At 44.1% G+C, this 21123-nt stretch overlaps 1 protein-coding gene across 2 annotated transcripts in view; it reads right to left on the reverse strand.

The window, feature by feature from the left end:
- The window catches only part of LOC120363098 (HLA class I histocompatibility antigen, alpha chain G-like), a 113675-nt gene that overhangs the window by 48305 nt on the left and 44247 nt on the right, over positions 1–21123 (reverse strand). The gene's annotated exons all lie outside the window — the stretch shown is intronic.

Genomic DNA, 21123 nt, shown 5'->3' on the forward strand with positions numbered 1-21123 from the left:
ATGTGATGTTTAGACAAGAGAATGGTAATACTGGAAAACACATTTGCCAAATTTTCAAAGTCCTCATTATTAGCCTGTTCTAAGTACTTGTCCCACTAGGTCAACCTGTATTTGGATCACAAGGTACACTCACAGCTACCCTCTGCCATCCCTGGAGGGGCCCTACTTCCCAGAGACCAGCACCTCTGAGTCTCAGTTCAGGGCATTAGGGCAAATCCTGGAGGTTGTGAGGGGAGGGAAGGACTGAGGGTGGGGCTAGTTGTGGAGTGGCAGAAGCCTCAGGTGCTGTGTGAAGCTGAGCCTCTGGATCGTCCTGCAAACCCACGTTTGGTTCCTTCCTGGGTGTCTGCCATCCCTAAGTAAAGCAAACACTGCAGCTTTGGGGTGGGAAGCTCTCCAGGACTGGCGAGCTATGCACTCATTTATCCTGTACCTCTCCCTCCCAACTTTCTTCTGATATTAGAAATCAAACCACATTGCCTTTGAGTGTTGGTTCTCAGGCATAGTCCTAGAACAAGTAGCATTGACATCACCTGGAAACTTGATAGAAATGCAATTTTCAGGTCCTGCCCTGGACCTACAGAATCAGAAACTGCATTTTAACCTCCCCTTACTCCGAAGAATTCTGCTTTTCAGATCAGGCTCTTTCTCTCTCTCCATCTGAAGACACAATATTGAGTAACTCCGACTTCTGGATAGTCAGATGTGGGACACACTTTCTTGCCAGAAAAGACTTGGTTTTCCAGTGAGCTTTATCTGAGTCCTGCCCTGGCCTGGGGTAAAAAATTCACATCCTGGATTCTGAGCAATGCTCTGTTGTCCTGGACTCCTGTTGGGTTCCTATTTATACCTCAAAACATACCTCAGCATCTATTTTATGAAACTTCTGTGACTCTGAGGTCAGAGTAGATGGTCTACATTTGGGTCTGCAAAGCACATGCATGTCCCACCAACCGTTTGTGTTATAATTTCCACACTGATTTCTGCCTGAGCAAGACTGGGCCACTCTCAAGGTCAAGGAGGGTTTAGTTCCTTTTACCTCAGCTCCAGCTCCTCTAAACACAATGCCCAGCACACAGTAGGTGTTTGATAAATGTTCACCAAATGAGGGGATTGTCTGCAATGGCCTGACTGAGACGGTGGAATGCAAAACCACAAGCCAAAAGTCGCTGGAAGAAGGTTTTCCAATCCCAGTGCTGTGTGAGCACAGGGCCCACTGACGTTCACCCGTGGATCCTTTCCCATCTGTCTTGTTTTCCTCTTATCAGAGACATCTGTGTCCCTCCACCAAGGGCTCTCCTAGTCACACATTATACCTTTCAGGACCACCTTTCAGATCGGCCAGGTGCAAACCCCACAATGACTTCCTGCCTTAGCTCCAAAACCTCAGCTTCAGGCCTGGTGAGGTGGCTCATGCCAATCCTAGAAACTTGGGAGGCGGGGGCAGGAAGATCCCTTGAGCCCAGCAATTAGAGGCCAGCTTGAGCAACACGGTGAAACCCCATCTCTACAAAAAACACAAACATTAACTGAAGGTGGTGGCACATGCCTGTAGTCTCAGCTACTCAGGAGGCTGAGGAGGGAGGATCCCTTGAGTTGGGGAGTTCAAGGCTGCAGTAAGCCATGATCGTGCCACTGTATCTAACCTGGACAACAGAACAAAAACCAAAGCAAAAACAAAAACAGAAATAAATGGTTAGCTGCACCTCTGACGGCAATTTCAGTGGGAGTTAGAGCTTATTCTGTTGGGGTGTCACTGGAAGTGGCAGTGGCTGGGTTTATGATTAGTGGGTGTTACATTTAAAAAGAGAAGGCTGCTCCACGAGGGATGCAGTGATTTGGTGTGTGCAGGGGTGGGGTCTTCAGGAGGAAAATGGCAATAGCTCCAGGAATACTCAGTTGGTGACTGTCCCACCCACCTATCACCCACAGCCCAGGGCAGGGGCTGGTCTCTCACCTTAGGCCCTCCTCTGTGTGCCCTGGATGTGGGTGGTCCTCAGTGTGAACCCACCTGTGCTCTGACCCTCACTGCTCTTCCCCTTGTGGATCCTCTGTGGGTGAGACGCAGACACAGGGGGGATTCACGATTCACAGGAGACTGAGTGACCTTTATGTCTCAAGATCTACATTTTTGGAGAATCCATGTCAAGTATTCAGGATTGCACAGACTCTGATGCTAAAATCATAAAAAATGAAAGAATCCATCCACTCTCTCTGATGTGGTGGAATATAAAACGTTTTCATCATCCCCCAAAGAACAGCCATGCAGTAAACTTCTATACAGTCATTGAAGGAACTAAGATCAATTTTAAGTGTCATTATGAACAGATGTGTGCCCAGAATTCTTTTAACCATTTTTAAAAGGATAAGGATATACCACATTATAATACCAGTAATTCCACTTACACATTACACATTTTAAGTAAGGGAAAACCTCGAAGATTTCTCACAAAAGTTTTGACAGCGACCCCAGGGACTGAAATAACTTTGTTACTTTCACTTTCTCTAAAATGTTGGAATTTTATATTATATTAAATACTGTTGCTGCAAAGGGGACTTTGGGGTGGGGTTAGAGGAGTCTCTCAGGCCCCTCTCAGTGGTCTTCGTCTCTCTTTCCTGGAGGTGGAGGAGTCTGTACTCCATGAGGGGAAGTTCTCTGAAGAATGTGGGAGATACTCAGGAGTGGGGGCCAGAGAGGGACAAGGATGAGGAGGTGGAGACAAAGCACAGGGGGCAGGGCATGAAGGAAGCAGGTGAGAAACTGGGAGGGGGCAGGACCCTCTAGAGGTCAGAGAAGTCACAGGCAGATTTGGTTGTTGGTTTTTGTGTCTTATCGTGATGGATTTAGTAAACCAGCCGGAGTGGGAGATAAGGAGTCTACATTGCAGAGGACATGTGTTAGTCTCCTCCTAGTTGGAACTCATCAGTGGTAGCTGAGAGAAGGGAGTGGGTGCCTTGTGTAGGGGCTGCGATGTTCCTTTGCAGTAACATCCAGCTCAAAAGGAAGGAAGCGTAGGAGGGCTCTAGAGGCTTTGAGTCCTCCCTTGCTGCACCTTCTCCCTCTGCTATTTATTCCCTGAGTGTCCTCACCTCTCCTCCAATACAAGGACTCCATTATAAAGAAGCACATCCTACACGCTGGAACCGGGAGTCCTCCTTTGGCCTCTGATTCACCCGTGCCATTTTGCTGCATCCTGTCTTTCTGGTCATCATCACGGGGTGAAGTTCAAGAGAGCATCGCCCAGAACCACTGGTTCCTACAGCGTCACTGCCCGCATAAGCATTCTTGAGACTTCAGACTCGAACCCAGCCCGAGTTTTCAGACTTCCTCTGAAAGCCTTTGGCCATTGGAAAGGGGAAACCAATACTCCAGGAAGAAGATTTGCCTCGACTTTGTCTCAACCCAAAGACACTATGGCAGTGCAGTTTTCAACGGTGCTTTGAGTATAAATGGGACAGTGCGTCTGCCTCGATTTTGCATTTTTCTTTTTATTATAGCCTCTTTTGTAAATGTTATTAGCATCTCTCTACTACACTAAAAGCATTTCTATCAAGAGCACTTTAGGAAAACGTCAATGCCAAGAAAATATGACGAATCCTCTGAAAAGTGTGTTTCTGGTGTTGGGTTTTAATTAACACATTGGTTTTTAAAATATCTGCAACTAGTTGGGTTTGAGACTTAGCTTCATGTTTCAAACAAATATTGTTTTTTAACCTCCATACAAACCCATTTTTATTTTTATTTTTAATATAATTTTATTTTTCATGATTATTTATTTTCTTTTTTGAGACAAGGTCTCTTTCTGTCACCCAGGCTGAAGTGCAGTAGCACCACCTCAGCTCACTGCAGCCTCGAACTCCTGGGCCCAAGCGATTCTGCCTCATCTCTCAGAGCTGTAATATAGAATTCCAACATTTCAGATAAAGTGAAAGTTTCAAAGTTTTTTCAGTCCCAGGAGTCACTGTCAAAACTTTTTTCATTTATTTGTTCCCTTTCCACTCCTGCTGCTTCACCTGACTAGCCTTCTGAGAAAAGAAAAACAAGGAAATGATCCAAGATGGCCTAATAAAAACAGCTCTGGAGTGCAGTTCCTAGCGAGAATGCAGAGGGTGAGTGATCACTGCATTTCCAAACAAATTTTTACTGCCCACAAACCAGGAGATTCCCAGGCAGAAAAGTGCCACAAGTCTCCAGCACTGCTGTTTCAGCCAGCACAGCGGGTTTCCACACAAAAACCCACACAAATCTGGATGCCATTTCAACTGGTGCCGGGAATGCCTGGGAAACAGAGTCACCCATTCAACTGAATAAAAGGGGCTGAAACAGGGAGCTAGGTGATCTGGCTCAGCGGGTCCCACCCCCACAAAGACCAGCAATCTGAATCTGAAACGCTCTGGATTGAGAGTTTCAGAGGAAGCACAGCTGGACGTGGGATGGCCCGGCTCTGTGTGGGGAGGGGTGTCTGTCATTATAGAGGCAGTCCATTATTACTGAGGCAGTCCACCATTACTGAGGCAGTTCACCATTACCAAACAGCTCTAACTATACCTCTATAAACAAAACTGCAACAAAGTTCACACAGCAGCTGCTCAGACACCACGGCAGCTTAGCAGCCACTCTACTGGCCGACTGTGACTAGGCTACCTCCTCACTGGGCAAGGCATCTCTGAAAAAAGGGAAACAGCATGTCAGGAACTTATAAATGAAGCCCCACTTTCCCAGGACAGAGCACCTGGGAAAAAAGGGTGATTATGAGTTCCATTGCAGCAGACTTAAATGTACCTGCTCAGCATCTCTGAACGGAACAACAGAGTTCACAGCTCAGCACTTGATCTCCTATAAGGGACAGACTGTCTCCTCAAGCAGCTCCCCAGCCCCCATATATCCAAAGAGACACCTCACAAAGGAGAACTCAGGCTGACATCTGGTGGTTTTCCTTCTGGGACAAGATAACAGAACAAGAAACTGGCAGCAATACTTACTGTTCTGCAGCTGGCGCAGGTGATCCCCAGGCAAGCAGGGTCTGGAGTGGACCTCCAGCAGTCCTACAGCAGAGGGGCCTGATGGTCAGAAGGAAAACTAAAAAACAGAAATAACTTCATCATCAACAAAAAGGACGTTCACTCAGAGACCTCATCCAAAAGTCACCAACTACAAAGACCACAGGTAGATAAATCCACAAAGATGGAAAGAAACCAGCACAAAAAGGATGAAAACACCCAAAACCAGAACTCTCCTCCTCTAAGGGATCACAACTCCTCACTACCAAGGAAATGAGGCTGGATGGAGAATGAGTCTGATAAATTGACAGAAACAGGCTTCAGAAGCCTGTTTCTGTGAGCTAAAAGAACATGTTCTAACCCAATGCAAAGTAACTAAGAACCTTAAAAAAAGATTTGATGAAATGCTAATGAGAATAAACAGCTTAGAGAAGAATATAAATGAATTGATGGAGCTGAAAAACACAACATGAGAACTTCATGAAGCATACACAAGTTTCAATAGCTGAATCAACCAAGCAGAAGAAAGAATATTAGAGATTAAAGATCAACTCAATGAAATAAAATGAGAAGGTAAGATTAGAGAGAAAAGAGTAAAAAGAAATGAACAAAGCCTCCAAGAAATATGAGATTATGTGAAAAGACGTAATCTATGTTTGTTACATGTACCTGAATGTGACAGAGAGAATGAATCCAAGCTAGAAAACACTCTTCAGGATATTATCCAGGAGAACTTCCCCCATATAGCAAAGCAAGCCAATATTCAAGTCCAGGAAATGCAGAGAACACCACAAAGATATTCCTCAAGAAGAATAACCCCAAGACACATAATCATCAGATTCACCAGAGTTGAAATGAAGGAAAAAATGCTAAGGGCAGGCAGAGAGAAAGGTTTCCTCACAAAGGGAAGCCCATCAGACTCACAGCAGCTCTCTCAGAAGAAATCCTATAAGCCAGAAGAGAGTGGGGGCCAATATTCAACTTCATTAAAGAAAAGGACTTTCAAACTAGAATTTCATATCCAGCCAAACTAAGCTTCATAAGCAAAGGATAAATAAAATCCTTTACAAACAAGCAATTGTAGAGAGATTTTATCACCTCCAGGCCTGCCTTACAAGAGCTCCTGAAAGAAGTACTAAACATAGAAAGGAACAACCAGTACCAGCCACTCCAAAAACGTACCAAATGGGAAAGAGTCTTGACACAATGAAAAAACTGTGTCAACTAATGGGCCAAACAACCAGCTAGCACCAAAATGGCAGGATCAAATTCACACATAACAGAATTAACCTTAAATGTAAATGGGCTAAATGCCCCAGTCAAAAGACACAGGTTGGCAAATTGGATAAAATTCAAAACCCAATGGTGTGCTCTATCCAGGAAACCCATCTCACATGGAAGAATACACATAGACTCAAAATAAAGGGATGGAGGAAGATTTATCAAGCAAATGGAGAGCAACAAAAAAGCAGGAGTTGCAATCCTAGTCTCTGATAAAATAGACTTTAAACCAACAAAGATCAAAAGAGACAGAGAAGGGCATTACATAATGGTAAGAGGATCAATGCAACAGGAAGAGCTAATGATTCTAATGATATACACACCCAATACAGGAGCACCCAGATACATAAAGCAAGTTCTTAATGACCTACAAAGAGACTTAGACTCCCACACAGTAATAGTGGGAGACTTTAACACTCCACTGTCAACATTAGACAGATCAATGAGACAGAAAATTAACAAGGATATCCAGGACTTGAGCTCAGATCTGGACCAAGCAATCCTAATAGACATTTACAGAACTCACCACCCACAACAGACAGAATATACATTCTTCTCAGCACCTCATTGCACTTACTCTAAAATTGGCCACGTAATTGGAAGTAAATCACTCCTCAGCAAATGCAAAAGAATGGAAATCGTAACAGTCTCTCAGTCCACAGTACAATCAAATTAGAACTCAGCATTCAGAAACTAATTCAGAACTGCACAACTTCATGGAAACTGAACAACTGGCTCTTGAATGTTGACTGGATAAACAATGAAATGAAGGCAGAAACAAAGATGTTCTTCAAAACCAACAAGAATGAATACAAAAGGTACCAGAATCTCTGGGGCACATTTAGAGCAGTGTCTAGAGGAAAATTTATAGCAGTAAATGCTCACATGAGAAGCAAGGAAAGATATAAAATCGACACCCTATCATCTAAATTAAAAAGCTAGAGGGACAAGATAAAAAATAATTAAAGGTTAGCAGAAAACAAGAAATAACTAAGATCAGAGCAGAACTGAAGGAGACAGAGATACAAAAAAATCCTTCAAAAAAATCAACAAATCCAGCAGCTGGATTTTTGAAAAGATCAACAAATAGACAGACCACTAGCCAGATTAATAAAAAAGAAGAGAAAATATGATGCAATAAAAAATGATAAAGGGGATATCACCACCGATTCCACAGAAATACAAACTACCATCAGAGATTACTACAAACAACTCTATGCACATAAGCCAGTAAACCTGAAAGAAACAGAAAAATTCCTGGACACTTGCACCCTCCCAAGCCTAAACCAGGAAGAAGTCAAAATACTAAATAGACCAGTAACAAAGGCCGAAGTTGAGGCAGAAATTAACAGACTACAAACCATAAAAAGCCCAGGTCCACATGGATTCACAACCCAATTCTACCTTACATACAAAGAGGAGTTCTTATGATTTCCATTTTGTTATTGTTGGTTTGTTTTTGTTTTTGTTTTTGATACATAGTTTCACTCTGTTACACAGGCTGAAGTGCAGTTGTGTGACCGTGGCTCACTGAAAAATCTGCCTCTCAAGTTCAAGCGATTTCGATGCCTCAACCTTCCAAGTAGCTGAGACTACACGCATGCACCACCAGGCCTAGCAAATTTTTTTTTTTTTTTAGTAGAGATGAGGTTTTGCCATGTTGGTCAATCTGGTCTCAATCTCCTGATCTCAAGTCATCCACCAGCCTTGGCCTCCAAAAGTGCTGGAATTATAAGAATGAGTCAGGGTACCTGGCCCATTTTGTTGTTTTCTATGCATATATTTTTATAGATACTTTTATTGTACAAGTTACATTCATACGTTATAGGTTATTTTAAATGTTGCTTTTTGAATGTATTATTATACAAGTAGTTTTCCATGTTGTAAATTCTGTATAAAGTTTACACGCTTTTTTGGCCAGGCACAGTGGCTCATGCCTGTAATCCCAGTACTTTGAGAGGCCTAGGTGGATGGATCACCTGAGGTCAGAAATTTGAGACGAGTCTGGCCAACATGGTGAAACCCCATCTCTACTAAAAATACAAGAAACTAGCCAGCAGTCATGGCACGTGCCTGTAGTCCCAGCTACTTAAGAGGCTTAGCCAGAAGAATCACTTGAACTCAGTGGGCAGAGGTTGCCGTGAGCCAAGATCACTATCATTGTACTCCAGCCTGGATGACAGAGTTAGACTCCATCAAAAAATTAATTAAAACATTTAAAAGTTGACACACTTTTATAAGCTGCATTCCATCTCAAATAAGGAGATGATGTAACTGGAGGTCTTTTAGATCCATCTGCTTTCATCTTGTCTTTTGGTATGTAATATTTTGACAAGCATGCTTGTACGTAAAGATTTTCTTATGATTGGGATTTTAAAAATTCATAGATTCCTTGGGCCAGGTGCAGTGCCTCAGGCCTGTAATATCAAGAGTGGGAGGCCAAGGAGGGTAGATTGCCTGAGCCCAGAAGTTTAAGACCAGCCTGGGCAACATGGCAAAGCCCTGTCTCTACAAAATATATATGTATATATATTGCTTGAGCCTGAAAGGTTGAGGCTGCAGTGAGCTGTGATTATGCCACTGCCCTCCATACCAGGCTACAGAGCAAGACCTTGTCTCCAAAAATAAATAAATAAATAAATTCATACACAACTCAAGTGATGAATATTAAACCAGAGACTGCTTTAAACATTTTAAAGCCTTACTATACTGTTATACTGTGATTGTACTGACATATTTATTTAACAAATACTTACTGAGCTCTGACTATTTACTGATTATGATGGTGGGAAACAGTGGTAAGGAAACAGACCAGATCCCTTTCTCAAAGAACAAATATTTCAGTGATACTGACTGTAATGGTTAATTTCAGGTGTCAAATTGACTGGATTAAGAGATGCCTAGATAGCTGGAACAGCATTGTTTCCGGTGTGCCTGTGAGGGTGTTTCTAAAAGGGATTGGCATGGGAGTGGGTGGACTGAGTGGGGAAGATTCTCCCTCACTGTGGGCAGCCACAATCCAATTGCTTAGAGGGCCAGATAGAACAAAAAGGCAGACAGGAGTCCAATTTTCTCTCTTTCTCTCTTTCAAGTTGGGACACCTTTCTTTTCTTGCCCTTGGACATCAGAACTCCAGGTTGTATGGTCTTTGGACTTTGAGTCTTGCACCAGTCAACACTTTACCCTCCCACACGTCCTCTGGCACCTCAGGCCTTTGACCTTGGACTGAGTCATGCTACTTGCTTTCTTGATTCTCCAGCTTGCAGGTAGCCTCTCATGGAACAAAATTCACTTTGTGATTCTTAAAGTGTGGTCTCCTGAGCTGCCTTCAGAGTGTCCAGGAGGGAAACCTCTTTTTACAGTAATACAGAGATGCCATCTGCCTGTTTCATTATGTTGACTTTTTCATTAATGCTGCAAATGGCAAAATAGGTAACACATCCACCACCTTAGCAGAACCGAGGCAGTGGCACCAGACTGCATTCTCATTTAAGTTTTACTTTCACTAAATTTTTGATCCTTGAGTACATACCTTTTTAATATTCTTCATGAGAAAATGGGAAGTACACACAAAACACTTATTGCACTCATTGCACAATGGTAATCTTGAGGAAGGCTCCTGTGTGACTGAGTTATGAGTTGAACCAGCAGATCTTCTCATTCATGCACTGAAGGACATTTGTGTTGTAGTAGGGCGAGCATAGAAAGTCAACACCAAGACAAAAGTATGCCAAATTGCAGGGTCTTTATTGCCAGCATCCACGGAGGACTCGTGTCTCTCCAACCTGTGGCCCCGAAAGAAGGGTGTCAAGACCTTTTATACCTGTAAAACCACCTCAGGAGTGAGGGTGAGGGGCTGGGGTGGGGGTGAGGGGTTTCAGACATTCCGAGGGCTAGTGGATTCTGTAAACCACCTCCTGGGCAGAGATGACAGTGAGGGGCTCCGGAACCTCCAAGGGCCAGGGGAGTTTGGGCATTTCGATAGTTACTTACGTGGTTCACAGAAGTCAAGATAAGCATTAGTTTACACATTGTCTGGGTAGGGTGGAAATTACAGATGATAATTACTTATTACAAGTCACAGGGGCCAAGTTGGCATGGGTTTGGACTGCTTGCCTGTCACATGTGGGTTACAGAGAGCAGTTTCAACAGAAAGCTGAGGTGTGGTTGAGGTATGCAGTTTTATGTGGCTTTTACCATGTCACATTCCCCCCTTGTTTTACTTACCGGAATGAAATCATTGATTCCTCCAAAAGGGTAGTATTGTTTCTTGGTTCTAAGGGCCCAAATTGAGACCTTAATATCATTAATTTTATGAGGTCTACCCTAGATTTTATTAACCTGAGCAGTTGGTTTAGGAGGCAGGGACCAAACATGAGTCCCAGTAGGAGTAGGGCCAGAGGTCCCACCAGGCCCGTAAGGAGGGAACTGAGCCAAGGGGACCAGGAAAACATTTTTTTGATACCATCTTTCTGAAGTCTCTCAAAGCTGTTTCTGGTTTTGAGATTCTGTCTGACCAGGGAGAGGCTCTCTTGGATGAGGCCTGACCTATTAGCATTGAAGCAACGTTGTTTATTGAGTGGCACATAACCCCCCTTGTTTTAAGAATAACAAATCTAGTTCTTGCCTGTTTTGCAGGACCATTTCAGCCAAAGACTTAACCTGATCAGTGAGTTGGGAAATGGTGTTTTCCAAGTGGCCTAAAGTAATATCTATGTGCTGGAGAGAGTTTTAAAATTTTGGTCCCCAGTTATAAAAGATGATATTTCAACTGTGAAGGAGCCAGTAATGTCTAATCCAACCAGTAGAGGGATGACGATAGGGATTTACAGCATGGATTAGGGTGGTGACCGTGAAGAGTGCACAAGTCTTAGCTTTAATGAATCAGGGGATGAGTGTTTGACACTCCATTGTCCTTCCGTGGGGCAGTCTTGACCTGGGTGTGATGAATACAGGACAGTAGTCCGTCCACCTTGAGTGCGGTGGGTATTGTCAGGATAACTGTGTAGGGTCCCTTCCAATGGAGGGTGAGGCCAGAGATGGCAAATGTTTTAACAAGGACAGAGTCTCCAGGCTGGAAGGGATGTCTCGGCTGGTCTGCAAGGTCCGATGGGGTGGATGTGTCTTTTTAATGAGCTGGTGTACCTGGGATTGAACAGACTGGAACACCTGTAAGGACTTAAGGAGTGTATAATTATGGACTTTAGCATGCACGGTATCTGCAGGTCTGCAGAGTAAGGGAGGGGGCCTGCTGAACATAATTTTAAAAGGGGAGAAGCCTTTCTGATAGGGTGTGCATCAGACACGGTGGAGGACAAAGGGAAGCAGGCTGCCCAGTTCTCACTCGTCTCTAGGATAAACTTTGTCAGGGTTTCTTTAAAGGTCCGGTTCATTCATTCGACTTGCCGTGAACTCTGGGGATGATAAGCACAGTGTAATTTCCAGGATAAACCCGGGGCCTTTCCTAGGCCCTGAGAAATTTGTGCAGTAAAGGCAGGCCCATTGTCTGACCCCAGTGTTAGAGGGAGGCTGAACCGAGAAACAAGGTCCTGTAATAGTTTTATTGTGACCACCAAAGCAGTCTCAGACCTAGTGGGGAAGGCTTCAACCCATCCAGAGAACGTATCTATAAACATCAGGAGGTATTTATAGCCATTTGCTGGGGGTTTATTTCAGTGAATTCCACTTCCCAGTCCTCCCCAGGGCTAGTCCCTCTGAGTCTTATTCCTACCTGGCTAGACCTGTTCCCTCCCGGATTTACCAGGGCACATACATCACACTGAGTAGTAATTTTCTTGATAAGTTCATGTAAGTGGGGAATGTAGTATTTGGCTTTTAGCAGCTCAGTTAGTTTGGTCTGTCCTAAGTGAGTGGCCTGGTGTGTGTCCTTAACTAGGGTCCGTCCTAGTGCCTCGGGGACCACAATCTTTGTGTCAGGTAGAATCCACCATCCTGCGGAATCTGTGTGCCCTCTTGCTCTTTAGCAAAATATTTTTTCCGTCAGGTGAGTACCTAGGGGTAGGGGGCAGGGTTTGGGCCGGCAGAGTTACAAGAAGAGTCAGAGGTCTTACTGGTCCCCAGGCTGCCTGGCTTGTAGGTCAGCCGCCCTATCTCCCCTCGCCTCTGGTGAATTTCCCTTCTGGTGTCCTTTGCAGTCTATTAATGCCACTGCCTTGGGCTTCTATATAGCCTTTAGTAGGGCTAGGACTTTTCTCTGTTTTTGATGGTCTTTCCCTCTGAGGTAAGTAGTCCTCTTTCTTTATAAATGGCCCCATGTACATGAGCCGTAGCAAAGGCACACCGGCTGTCTGTATAAATGTTGACAGTCTTTCCCTCTGCCCAGTCTAAGGCTTTTGTCAGAGCTGTGAGTTTTGCCTTCTGGGCCAAGGTTCCATGAGGAAGGGCCTGGGCCCAAATCACCCTATTGAGAGTGACCATGGCTTCCCCGGCATACCTGACTCCGTCGACCATGAAGCTGCTGTCATCAGTATACAGTACCTCCTCTGGGTTCTGTAGGGGGACATCAGTGAGGTCCATTATTTGCTGGCAGTCTTGTATGGGATCCTCCAGCTCACTGTCTCGTAGCAGCGTGGCGTGGTTTAAAACTGTAGCCTTTAAAAATCTTATGCAGGGCTGGTCCAAAAGTAAGGCCTGATATTGAACTTTGCGGGCATTTGACATCCATTTTCCAGGAGCTCCACAGAGTAGTGACTCCACCACATGGGGTGCCACTAAGTTTAACTCTTGCCCCAAGGTTAGTTTGTCCGCCTCCTTGACTAACAGGGCTGTAGCTGCCACTGACCTCAGACAAGCTGGCTACTCAGAGGCTACGGGATCAAGTCTTTTTGAAAGGTAGGCAACTGACTGGGACAATGGTTCCAATGTCTGGGTGAGCACCCCCTTAATGACTCCCTGTTTTTCATGCACAAACAACTGGAAGGGTTTAGAGATGTCTGGCAAGGCCAAGGCTGGGGCCGTAGTCAGGGCAGTCTTGAGCTTGTCAAAAGTCCATTGCTCTATCTCTGTCCGAATGTCCAAGTCAAGGGCTGATTTCCTTCAGTGCAGGCATACAGGGGCTTGGCTTTCTCGGCAAATCCCAAAATCCATAGCCTGCAGTACCCTACAGCCCCAAGGAATTTTCTGACTTGGCTTTTTGTGGCAGTGGTGGGTATTTGCAGCACCACTTGGACTCAGCTAGGTGCCAGTGCCCAGTTGCCTTTCTCTATGATATAGCCAGGTAAGTAACTTTTGATTGGCAGAGTTAGGCCTTTTTAGCTGAAACCTGGTAACCCAAAGTCTGTAGGGTCTTTAATAATGACTGGGTGGTCCCTTTACAGGCCTCCTGGGTTTTTGTAGCCAAGAGTAAGTCATCCACATATTGGAGTAGGGTACACTCAGGGAATTCAACTCGGGAGCCAGCAAGATCTTGGCTAAGTGCCTCATCAAACAGAGTAGGGGAGTTTTTGAACCCCTGAGGCAGTCTTGTTCAAGTGAGTTGCCCCAAGGCCCCAGTATCAAGGTCAATCCATTCAAAAGCAAATATGGGCTGTCTAACAGGGGTCAGTGGGATGCAAAAGAATGCATCCTTGAGATCCAAGATGGTGTAATGGTGGTGTTCTGGGCCCAAGAGACTCAGTGGGGTGTACAGATTTGGAACCGTAGGGTGGACAGTTTCCACTCATTTGTTTACCTCCGTTAAGTCCTGTACAGGCCAATAGTCCTTTGTGCCTGGTTTTAAGATAAAGAGCAAGAGGGTATTCCAGGGGGACTTACAGGTAGTAAGAATCCCTTCTTTTAGGAGTCCAGTTATATGTGGAGCAATTCCCCATCTGGCTTCCTGGCTCATGGGATATTGTCATACCTGGACTGGAGTTGCCATTGCCAATAGCTAGACCACGACTGGGGTATGGTGACTTACCAAGCCTGGGAAATTTGTCTTGGTCCACACTCCAGGTACATTCTCTTGGAACTGGCAGAAGAGGTCTGATGGTGGTGGTTGGTCTGCCTCTGAGGATAAAGTTTCCTGCAAGAGATACTCATCTGACAGAGCACAGGTGATGAGGATTTGCTGAGGTGGCTCTGATGCCGAGGGAGGAGGAATTGAGAGGCAAGCCTGATTCTCACCAAAAGAAATATTTGCTTGAACTTTATGAAGTAAATCCCATCCTAGGAGTGGGTACGGACCCTCTTGAATGACTAAGAAGGAGTGGGTGATGGTACTGTTCCCCAGATCAATGAGTTGGTTGGTGGTCCAAGGGCTTCTTGTGGTTTTTCCTGTGGTCCCCTGGATAATTGTTTTTTACTGGATAGTGGTCCCAGAGGCTGAGGACCAAGTGGGCCACCCTGGTGTTGACTAAGAACCTCACAAGTTTGTCCCCAACTTTTAAAGTAACCTGGGATCCTGAGAGCTTAGTAAATAAGAGCTCTAGCCCCGTCAATCCTGACCTTCTAAATTGAGGATAGCCCTCAGTGGCTTTTCCTGAGTGGTTACTGGTCTTTTTTTCTCTCAGGGCACTCATTTTTTTCTAATGTTTTTTACAGTATGCACATTGATTTCTTTCTAATGGGGGCCGGCCACCCAGGGGCCCTTTTTGCAAGGCCCCCTGCCCTCATGGAATGACTTGTGTCTCCTGAAGGGCTGCTATTACTGCCTTAATAACTTTTTGTTTTGTATGGTTCCAGGAGTATCCCTGTTATTAAAAACTTTCTGGGCAGTTTCCAGCAATTGGGTTAAATTTATTCCCTGGAATCCCTCTAACTTCTGTAATTTTTTTTTAATATCTGAGGCTGGCTGGAAAACAAAACCCAGATTGATGGTCCCCTGATTTTCTGGAGCCTCAGGGTCAACAGACGTGTAGGTGTGATAAGTGGATAAGCCTCTTGTAGACACTTGTCAAGGAAGGCAGCCAGCGACTCCTGCGGACACTGAGTTACAGTCCCTACCTTGGAGAGGTTAGTGGGCTTGTGGGCCGCTCCCCTAACCCCTTCTAAATGATACCAGTAAAAAGTGTTCAGAGCCTGGTGACCCCTCAAGGTGTTGGCGTCACATTGGGGTTGGGTAGAGAGAAAATCCTTTTCAATTCGGTCCTGTGTTTTGTTTTGTTTTGTTTTGTTTTGTTTTGTTTTGTTTTGTTTTGTTTTGTTTCCTACTGTTCCTCTCCCTGGACCTGTGATGGCTTTCAGGGCTTCCTGTCTAGTTTTGCCTTTTTTTCTCCGTGTTGAACAGAATCAGTAGTAATTGTTGGCAGTTGTCCCAAGTGGGGTGATGAGTTTGGAGTACAGATTTTAAGAGTTCTATCAAAGCCTGGGGCTTCTCAGAGAACGGGCGATGTTGAGCCTTCTGACAGAGCTTACTCCATTGTCAAACCCTGCCGCTGCCTCAAGTTTCCCAGCCTCCCAGCATGGCCCACTCCTGGGGCACTTTCCATCTCAGCAGGTTTCTAACCCTCCCCTTCTCACCATCTACATTGTAGCAGTTCTGGAGCACAACCACCCCCTGGGAACTCTCTCAGCATTTCCCTAGCACGACTCCCTCTGGGGAACTATTAAACTCAGCAGTTCCCCAGCACCTCCCCTCCTGCACAGCCCCTCACACTGGATGCATCTGCCAGCTTGCAGGCCATAAAAAACCATTTTGCCCCGCCATGGATGCTGCACGCCAGTTTTGGGCACAGCCTGCAACTTTTCCCTTGCTCTTAATAAAGCTTGTTCCAGCACTTGGTGTTTTGGCCCTATCTTTAATTTCTATCACCTTCCAGTTATATAAGTCACTTGATGAGAAATGAACGTGAACAAAGAATGGACGACCCCCATTGTCTTCTCCCATTGGGGCACCTCTAGGAGAAGAAGGACCACCAGTGAGCGTGGAACACCGCTGTGGGTGTGCAGTGGGGACAAGATTTGGTTACTGGTACTGTCCGGGGGAGTGCTGAGGCCCAGGTTCAGAGGGCCTTGAGCAGGGTGGAGGTAATTTGTGATCCTCTGCTGGGGTGGGGAGAATGGCTGGCCCAGAAGGGCCTTTCTTTGGGCCATCTAACATGACCTGAAGTCTAGCCTGTTTTATGCAGCATTTTAGCCATGGAGGGGGTTGTTGGACTGAATCCAATCATTGGTTAATGGATGGCAACCAGTCGGGGTGTCCAGGAGTTCCTGTGACCATTTTTCATACATCCTGAGTAATTTTTTTTTTTTTTTTTGATTCATAGGTCCCAGTGTCAGGCCACCCAACTCCAAAAGACGGCCATTCTAGTTTACATAAAGAGCGGAGTTTTTCAGAGGTTAATTTCACGCCATATTGGCCTGAAAACCCAACCTTGAAGTTGGCTGTCATGGATTGGAGGGGGGTACAAGGCCGGGAGCTAGACTACAACCCCATTTGGTTTTTCCTTCAGCTTTTGAATTTCCCCCAAGAGATTTCACTCATTTCAGACTGGCTTCACTGAAGATTTGAACCAACAACCTTGCAGTTGCAGGACCTATACCTTAACTACTGTGCTAACAGGTCACTTGCATTACAAAGAGTCACAAAGCGTTCTGCTGTATTTTTGGATGCATTTATATGCACCCTGAGGTGGTGTGGCCTGCCTGAAAGCCAGGAGGGGCTGGCGGCTAGCAAAGAAAGAAAAAAAAAATGCTTTTCACCGGTTTAAGACTGAGCTCGCAGTCATCTGGCTGGCTGCAAGTTCCCCACACCTGCAGCTTTTGGTCGCCTTGACACAGGACCCTAAAAAGCATTAAATTCCTCTCTCCCTCTCTCTTCTCGCTTTCTTTTTTTGTCTTTTTCTCTGTCTCCTCTCTCCTCTCCTCTCTTTTCTGTCTACTTTCTCTCTCCCTCTCTCTCCCTGTCTCTGTCTCCTCTCTCCTCTCTCCTCTGCCTACTCTCTCTCTTTTCTCTTTCTTCTCTCTTCTTCCCCTCCCCTACTTTCTTTTCTCTCTTCCTCTGTCTTTCTCCTTTCTTTCTCCTAGTTTCTCCTCTCTCCTCTCATCCCTGTCTCCTCTCTCCTCTTCCCCTCCTCTACTTTTTTCTCTCTTCCTCTCTTTTTCTTTTGAGAGGAGAGACAATTACTCCTGTTTTTACCCTAAATGGGCAAAGAGGGCTGGTAGTTTCTTATTTAAAGTTTGATTCCCTAAGACAGAGAAAAAAACTACACCCAAGTCATTGGGGGCATAATTTTCTCTCAGTCAAAGATAGAATAAGAAGAAAAGGAAAGAGAACAGAATGATTTCCAAGGGTGTAAACTCAATTAGAGTTCCTAGAAGTCAGTGGTCACTTAGCCAATGGAGAATATTATCCACCTCAAGAGTAACAGGTCTAAATCACTGTATATCAGCCAACAGGAGTCTAACAAAACTGGTGAATTTACAATAAAGGCAGAACCACATACAGGATTGACAGACAAAGGATGGGTGCCCCCCAGATGGAAGATCAGTCTGATGCCTGCCCGGCCACATCCTCAGAGGAATGTTACAGAGTGTCATGGCTAAGGTGTACCCATATAAACCCTGGACCTGATCACCTCAGAATTTTTAGTCCTGAGATGAATCACCGTTATGCCTTATGACGTCCCTGTGGAACCACAAGTGAGGCCCATACAAGCCCCATAGCCTTCCAGCTGTGGGACTACATATATACAGTCACTCTCTCACTCACACCAAGGTTATGAGAAACAACCAAAAACTAAATTACCCGAGCCTCCAGTGGGGCAACCTGAGCCTCCAGTGGCATCTCATGGTAGGCTTGCCTGGTCAGAGTTGCAATGACCACATCTGGTCCCCTGACTCATGTCCCTCTGATGGACCGGTCCCCAGACCTGACTTACCTCTGGAAGTTCCTGGGACCCTGAGGAATTGCAGGTGAATGTCAACCAGATAGTTGCTCATCCTTCATGGGGCTGGAACTCCGGGGCCCTGGAACATCTCAGGGGGCACCTCCTCTAGAGGTCCCAAGGTGGGAGCGGTCACCTGGGTGAGACTCTGAGATGACTTTTGACTGGTGATGGACAAAGATAATATCTCGGTGGGATATTGATAATATCTCCAAAATGTTGTAGTGGAGCGAGAAAGTCAACACCAAGACAAAAGTATGCCAAATTTCAGGGTCTTTATTGCCAACGGCCACGGAGGACTCATGTCTCTCCAACCCTTGGCCCCAAAAGGAGGGTGTCAAGACCTTTTATACCAGTAAAACCACCTTGGAGGTGAGGGTGAGGAGTGGGGATGGGGGTGAGGGGTTTCAGACATTCTCAGGGCTAGTGGATCTGTAAATCACCTCCTGGGCAGAGATGAGGGTGAGGGGCTCCGGGCATTCCAAGGACCAGGGGACTTTGGACATTCTGATTGTTACTTAAGTGGTTCTCAGAAGTCAAGATAAGCATTAGTTTACACATTGTCTGGGTAGGGTGGAAATTACAGACCTTAATTACTTATTAAAAGACACAGGGGCCAAGACGGCATGGGTTTGGACTGCTTGCCTGTCACATTAGAGTTACAGAGAGCAGTTTCAACAGAAAGTTGAAGTTTGGTTGTGATATGAAATTTTTTGGGCTTTTACCATGTCACATTTGCATTATTTCCAGTTTGGATCTATAATAAATAAAGCTGCTATGAGTATTTGTGTAAAGTTTTCACTTGTTTGGGATAAGCATCTAGAATGGCAATTGCTGATCATATGGTAATTCCACGTTCAGTTTTGCAGAAAACTGCCATGCTCATTTCCAGAGTGGCTGTACCATTTTACATTCTTACCAGAAATATTATGAGTGACCCAGTTCCTTTGCAACCTTGTCAGCATCTTATGTTATTTTTATTTTGTATTTCAGCCATTCTTACAGGTGCATAGTGATGTCTCATTGTGATTTTAGTCTGTATTTCCTTAATAATGATGTTGAGCATGTTGTCATTGGCTTCTTAGCCTTGTGTTTATCCTCATCAGTGAAACGTCTGTTCATGTCTTGCTCATTGCCTCTTTGGTAGTTGGATTTCATTTTTTCTGTTGAGTTTTGAAAGTTCTTCATATGTTCTGCATACAAGTCTTTACAGAATATCTTCTCTCATTCTGCAGCTTGTCTTTTTACGTTCTTCATATGTCTCTCACTGAGCAACTATTTTTAATTTAGATTAGATCTGATCTATTACCTTTTTATGGATCATACTTTTGGTATTATGTGTAAGAACTCTTTGTCCAGTTCTAATTCTGACGATTTTTTCTTAAGAAGTTTGTAATTTTAAATTTTTAATTATTTTATTATTTATTTTAGAAAAAACGTCTCACCCAGGCTGGTCTTAAACTCTTGGTCTCAAAGGATTCCTCCCCAATGTCAGCCTCAGCAGTAGCTGAGACTACAGGCCTTTGACACCATGCCTGGCTCAATGTTTGTCGCTTTGAACATATGCTTTACGTTGAAGCCTGTGATCCATTTTGAATTATTCTTTGCATAAGATGTGAGAATTAGGCCGGGTTGTTTTTAATTTTTGCACAGTTGTTGTCCTGTTGCTCCAGCACCATTTGTTGGGAAAGCTCTCCTTACTTCATTGAGTGGCTTTTGTGCTTTTGTAAAAGTCACTTGAGCATATTTGTGTGTTTTGCTCATTTTTAGTTAAGATCTTCATCTTTTCATATCGAGTTTAAGAACTTGTCACATATTCTGGATACAAGTTCTTCATCACAAATGTGATTTGTGATAAATTGTGAAATATTTTCTCCCAGTCTGCAGTTTATCTTCTCATTTTCTTCATGGTGTCTTTTGGAGCACTCGAGTTTCAGATGTTAACGAAGCCCAATTTATCTTTTCTTTTTTCATTTGTAGATCCTGCTTGTGATATGTTATTTAAGAATCTTTTGCCTAACCACTCAAAGTAAGAAAAAATTTATCCTTTATTTTCCTATAGAAATTTTATAGTTTCAACTCACATAGTTTAACTCTTTAATTTGAGCTGATATTCTATATGGTGTGAGATGTCTAAATATATCTCTTTTTGTTTCTTGTATTCTTTTGCCCACCTGATCAGAGCTAACTACAGCTTCAACTCTTGGGCTCAAGTAATTTTTCTGCCTCAGTCTCCTAAAGCACTGGATGACAGGCACAAACCACTGAACATCGACTTCTCTTTTATATTTAGTTGTCCGGTTGTGTCTAAACCATTTATGGAAAAGACTATTCTTTTCGCATTGAACTACCTTGGCAACTTTGTTGGAAGTCAACTGAAAAAAAAAAGTAAGAATGTCTTTCTAGATTCTCACTTCTGTTCATTGACCTCTATGTCTCTCAGCTGTACACTGTCTGGATGATTATAGGTCTATATTATGTTTCAATATTTTTCAAATCTGTGCTGGTTTTTCTATATCTGTTGCATGTTCACAAGCATTTTAGAATTATTTTGTCAATCGCTAGAAAAGGTCTGCTGGAATTTTGATAGAGATTGTGTTGAATCCACAGATCGATTTGGGGGGAATTGCCATCTTAACAATAGTATTGAGTTTTCCAACCAGCATCTCTCCACTTATTTAAACCATTTATTGCTCTCAGTAACGTTTTGCAGTTTTCAGTGTACAAACACTGCTGGTTTCCTAAATTTATTCCTATTTCATAATTTTTGTAACTATTGTGAAAAGCAATTTTAGATTTTCATTGCAGGTCTGGAGAAATAGAATTGATTTTTGTGTACTCATTTTATATCCTGTGGGCTCTTCTGCACTCTATTCTTAGTGCTCGCAGGCTTTTACCTGCATGTGAATTCTACAGATGGGATCATGTCGTCTGTGAGCGGAGTTTTGTCTTCCTTTTTGATCTGAATGACTTTAATTTTTAATTTTTATTTTTTACCTTATTGTACCAGCTAGGA

This window comes from Saimiri boliviensis, chromosome 4 (assembly GCF_048565385.1).
Source record: "Saimiri boliviensis isolate mSaiBol1 chromosome 4, mSaiBol1.pri, whole genome shotgun sequence".
Taxonomy (NCBI): Eukaryota; Metazoa; Chordata; class Mammalia; order Primates; family Cebidae; genus Saimiri; species Saimiri boliviensis.